The sequence below is a fragment of the Tiliqua scincoides genome, chromosome 3 (assembly GCF_035046505.1).
Source record: "Tiliqua scincoides isolate rTilSci1 chromosome 3, rTilSci1.hap2, whole genome shotgun sequence".
NCBI classification, from domain to species: domain Eukaryota; kingdom Metazoa; phylum Chordata; class Lepidosauria; order Squamata; family Scincidae; genus Tiliqua; species Tiliqua scincoides.
The window spans coordinates 7,608,961-7,614,238 of record NC_089823.1 but is presented as its reverse complement, the minus strand read 5'-3'; the positions used below and the strand labels follow the sequence as shown (position 1 = coordinate 7,614,238).

The following is a 5,278-nucleotide window of genomic DNA, read 5'->3' as shown; positions in this document are numbered from 1 at the left end:
TAGTGATATGCTTGAAACATAAGAACTTAAATTGAACTGGGTACTGGGTAGAGGTGAAAATCTTACTGATTCTTTTTTTTTGGGGGGGGGGGTTTATTGCAGGCAGGCTACAGAGAAAATTCACTTGGTGGAACAGGGCTAGCTTCCCCTTATTTAATTATTTTTTTTACTTTAATTTAATTATAATTATTTATTTTAATTTGCTTTATGCTGGATCCTGGACAGATTGTCATTCTAAAAAGTGGGTCCCAGTGCTAAAAGTTTAAGAACTGCTCCAATAAGGTGTTAGTAAGTTGACACCCTGGGGGTGTGTGTGTGACACCACTAGTGACCAAAATCACTAAAATCACAGTTTGTAAAAATAATACCATCATGTTATACATCAATCAAAGTGTAATTTCATGCAGAATGCAATGAAACAAACTGCGTTGAAATATCTTTATTCTATCAAAAGGTACAGCCAAAAAACCAGTGGGGGTGGGGCAATGGTAGATCACCACGCCCACCACCTGGAGTGTTGCCCCGCCCCCTGCATGAGGGTGATGCGCTGGTCTCCCGCATCGGGTGACACAAACCCTAGTGACGCCACTGCTCACCGTGGCATGCAAGCCGCCATCCCCCTCCTCTTCGGAGTCATTCCGGGCGTATGCCTTCATTTTGCTCCCACGACCCAGAATGGCTCCAAAGGGGAGGTGTAGGGATGGCTTGCATGCCATGGTGAGGCTCCCTGCAAAACTCAGTGCTTTGCAGCACTTCTGGCTACACTATTGCATGATTGCTTTACTGTGTGCCTCCAAATCACAACTAAGAGCAGTGTGACTGCAGAGCCATGAAAACCTTTTAGCCAGCTGCATGGTTGGTTGGTCTTCAGTCTCGAAAGACTATAGTATAAGCCTACAGCACCCGGTATTCCCAGGCGGTCTCCCATCCAAGAACTAACCAGGCCTGACCCTGCTTAGCTTCCAAGATCAGACGAGATCGGGCATGTACAGGGTAACAGTGCCACAGTAAACACAGACCCATTTGCAACCTCTTCTTTTTAGAGTAGGAGTGTCCAAACATTTTGGTAGGAGGGCCACATCATCTCTCTAACACTGTGTTGGGGGCCGGGGGGGGGAAGAATTAATTAACATCTAAAATTTGAATAAATTTACATAAATGAATATATTAGAGATGGAATTTATATAAATGAATGAAGGTCTTGCAATAGCTCAAGGCCTATAAAAGGTCTTGCACAAAGCAAGGCTGGCCTTTCCTTTGCCACCGCTACTGCATCACAAATGTGAAACAGCAAGCAGTGGAAGGAGCCCTTGCCCCACAGCTCATGTGAGAGGGCAAACAGTCACCCTTACGCTGAGATCAGTTGCATTGGGCCAGCACGGGCTCCAGCAAGTCTCCATAGGGCCAGAGACTCATTGGAGACTGGGGGCTCCCCGCAGGCCTGACTGGGAATCCTCGAGGGCCGCAAGCGGCCCCTGGGCTGAAATTTGGGCAGCCCTGTTTTAGAGTATCATTTATTCAGACTGCAACAACTTCATAACGACAATGTGCTATTTTTAAAAAAACCAAAAAGAATAAACGGGCACATCAAAGCAAATCAACCTTGGCAAGTGGGGAAGGTGGATTTATGTATGCAATTTCATATATTGCAGAATTTATATCGTAGATCAGTGTTTCTCAAACTGTGGGTCAGGAGCCAATTTCAGCCATTCAATATTTATATATTAGATCTGATGCTACCATGGTATGTGACTGCATTTGGGGAAATGTGACAGACCTGTACTTTTAACAAGCTACTATGTGTATTCTTTTAACAATGATAGTCAATGGGACTTACTTCTGGGTAAGTGTGAGTAGGATTGCAGCCTAGAATTGTTAAAAATTCTTCTGCTTGATAAGAACATAAGAAGAGCCCAGCTGGATCAGGCCATAGGATCATCTAGTCCAGCTTCCTGTATCTCACAGCGGCCCACCAAATGCCCCAGGGAGCACACCAAGTAACAAGAGACCTGTATCCTGGTGCCCTCCCTTGCATCAGGCATTCTGACATAGCCCGTTTCTAGAATCAGGGGGTTGCACATACACATCATGTCTTGTAACCTGTAATGGATTTTTCCTCCAGAAATTTGTCCAATTCCCTTTTAAAGGCATCTAGGCCAGATGCCATCACCACATTCTGTGGCAAGGAGTCATGATGATGTAACTACCGGTCTTGACATCACTTCCGGTGGGTCCTGACAGATTCTCATTCTAAAAAGTGGGTCCCGGTACTAAATGTATGAGAACCACTGTCCTAGAGAAACGTAAAGCCACATGGATGAGATTCACAAGAGCTGCCTGCTAGGTTGATATTCAGCAGGTCAAGATTGCTTTGTTGCTGCACCTCCATACCAGGAAAAGGTGTGCCTGTTATATTTCTGCCTGTCAGAGAACCGTTGAAGGCACAGGATCCCTGTCAGAAACTAGTTGGCAACAGTCATTCCTCCATGGGAATCTGCCCAGATGTTAAGCTAAGCCCTGAAAAAGATGAATTGATTCATTGACAGATATGATCTAAAGGAAACAGTCAGCATTCCACACCTTCAATACCTGCCTTAATTCTTTTTTAATTAACTTATCCCCAAAATGACTTTTTTTCTTTCTTTCAACAAAAATGTCAAGTTTCACAACACCTCCACCCCACCCTCCTGACTAATTCTCATTGCCTGTGATCTCAGCACAGGAAATATTTAGGCTGGGATCACTTAATACCACTTGGAGGCATTTGAAATGCTGCTCTTCAAAACAAGCCATCTTAAGAACATAAGCCCTGCTGGATCAGGCCAAAGGCCCATCTAGTCCAGCTTCCTGATGCCAGAGGGAGCACATAAGACAATAAGAGACCTGTATCCTGGTGCCACTCCCTGGCACTTAGCATTCTGAGGTAACCTACTTCTAAAACCAGGAGATCCTACATACCCATCATGGCTTGTATCCTATGATGGACTTTTCTTCCAGAAATCTTTCCAGTCCCCTTTTAAAAGCATCTAGACCAGATGCTATCACCACATCATGTGGCAAGGAGTTCCACAGATTAATTACATACTGGGTAACAAAATATTTTCTTTTGTCTAAATTTGAGTAGATGTTCCCTGGGTCTGGTGTGAGAGGGAAAAGAACATCCCTTTATCCACTCTATCCATCCCATGCATAATTTTATGTGCCTACATTATATCCCCCTCAGGCACCTTTTTCTAGACTGAAGAGCCACAAACGCTACAGCCTTTCCTCATAAGGGAGGGTCCTCAGCCCACTAATCATTTTGGCCACTCTCTTCTGCACCTTTTCTAATTCCACTATGTCCTTTTTGAGCTGTGGCAACCAGATCTGTATGCAGCCCTACAGGTAGACCACAGCTGTGATACAAGGACATCTGCAAGAGGGATCTGAAGGCCTTAGGAGTGGACCTCAACAAGTGGGAAACCCTGGCCTCTGAGCGGCCCGCTTGGAGGCAGGCTGTGCAGCATGGCCTTTCCCAGTTTGAAGAGACACTTGGCCAGCAGTCTGAGGCAAAGAGGCAAAGAAGGAAGGCCCACAGCCAGGGAGACAGACCAGGGACAGACTGCACTTGCTCCCGGTGTGGAAGGGATTGTCACTCCCGGATTGGCCTTTTCAGCCACACTAGACGCTGTGCCAGAACCACCTTTCAGAGCACGATACCATAGTCTTTCGAGACTGAAGGTTGCCAATACAAATACTCTAGATGTGGCTTTACCATCCATTTGTACAACGGCATAACAACATTGGCTGTTTTATTCTCAATCCCCTCTTTAATTATCCTGAATCTTTTTCCTGCTCGAAAGAGAGTTGTAGACATTGGAGGCTTGGAAGCCTAAGGAATGCAGGACTTTGGGATATGCTTATATCGATTGAATACCAGTAATGTTCACCTACCAGTTTTATTAAGGAGATTCCAGGTGGCTAGCGGAAAAAAGGGAGTGGACAAGAGGTTGGATTCTAAAGCAATTTATTACTAACCATGTAGGCAAAGGACAGAGCACAGAGCAAGGGTGAGCTAATTTGTTAAATCACAAAACTGATTCACAGAGAATGTAAAGTCTGTGAATAAAGAGGAGGGGTGCTCTGGGTTGTAAATGGCATCATAAAGCTGCCAGAGCCTAAGGCCAAGCTAGACATACAGCAGAAAGAGCCTAGAAATCTGGGTCTGTGTCGAACGGTAAACAACCGTGGGGAAAGGGACAGTTTGGAGGGGAGATGCAGCCATGGGGAGGGGGGTTTAGACCTCTCCCATTTGCAGTTTCTTCCCTGCAGGATCCACAGAAACATTTTCACTGCAACTGGGAGAAAAGGTGAATGTAAGGGAGGTGAATGTAATGGAGGAGGGATAGATAGGCACAAAGGTAACAGGACATTCCCCAAGAAACACTGATTCGTAGTTTTGCTTGGATGCTGATAATTCAGTAGCAGAGATACTTTAGTACATAAGAACATAAGAAGAGCCCTGCTGGATCAGGCCAAAGGTCCATTAAATCCAACTTCCTGTATCTCACAGTGACCCACCAAATGCCTCACAAGACACAACCTGTGCGCTGGTGTCCTCCCCTGCATCTGACATTCTGAGGTAGCCTACTTCTAAAAGAAGGAGCTTGCACATACCTACCATGACATGTAACCTGTGATGGAGTTTTCCTCCAGAAATTTGTCCAATCCCCTCTTAAAGGCATTTAGGCGAGATGCCATCACCACATCCTGTGGCATGGAGTTCCACAGACTAATTACATGCTGGGCAAAGAAATATTTTCTTCATTCTGTCCTAACTCTCCCAACACTCAATTTTAGTGGATGTCCTCTGGTTCTGGTTTTACGTGAGAGGGAAAAGAGCATCTCTCTATCCATCCCCTGCATAATTTTGTATGTCTCAATCATGTCCCCACTTAGGCACCTGTTTTCTAGACTGAAGAGCCCCAAATGCTGTAGCCTTTCCTCATAAGGGAGGTGCCCCAGCCCAGTAATCATTTAGGCCACTCTCTTCTGCACCTTTTCTAATTCCACTATGTCCTTTCTGAGCTGTGGCAACCAGACCTGTATGCAGTACTCTAGATGTGGCCTTACCATCCATTTGTACAACGGCATCATAATATTAGCCATCTTATTCTCAAAACCTTTTCTAATGATCCCCAGCATGGAATTAACCTTCTTCACCGCCACCGCACATTGGGTCGACACTTTCATCGAGGTGTCCACCAGTACCCCAAGATCTCTCTCCTGATCTGTCACA

At 45.3% G+C, this 5,278-nt stretch overlaps 1 pseudogene; it reads right to left on the bottom strand.

The window, feature by feature from the left end:
* Window positions 1-891: 891 nt before the first annotated feature.
* Window positions 892-1,010, bottom strand: LOC136646834 (5S ribosomal RNA; annotated as a pseudogene).
* Window positions 1,011-5,278: the final 4,268 nt, after the last annotated feature.